This window comes from Herpailurus yagouaroundi, unplaced genomic scaffold, assembly GCF_014898765.1.
Source record: "Herpailurus yagouaroundi ecotype Mexico unplaced genomic scaffold, PumYag 67013, whole genome shotgun sequence".
Taxonomy (NCBI): Eukaryota; Metazoa; Chordata; class Mammalia; order Carnivora; family Felidae; genus Herpailurus; species Herpailurus yagouaroundi.
Genome location: NW_024419876.1, coordinates 1 through 296, shown reverse-complemented (window position 1 = coordinate 296; position 296 = coordinate 1).

The following is a 296-nucleotide window of genomic DNA, read 5'->3' as shown; positions in this document are numbered from 1 at the left end:
TCTCTCTCTCTCTCTCTCTCTCTCTCTCTCTTTTTCTTTAATTCTCGGTAGCCCAAAAACACTCTTTAGGAAAGTCAGGTGGTGGCGGCGGGAGCTCGAGAACTGCGCAGCCTAGAAAGCCGGGTCGGCCCCCCCCCCCGCCCGGCCCCCCCCCCCCCCCCCCCGCCCCGCTGGTCACCAGGAGTTGGGAACTTGCCGCGCCAACGCCGGGCCAGGGCGGTCGGCACCGAGTCCCGGCGCGCGCGCGGCTGCTGCAGGCCCGGCCCGGCGGCCCCTCGCCCCGCAGCCCCGGGCCG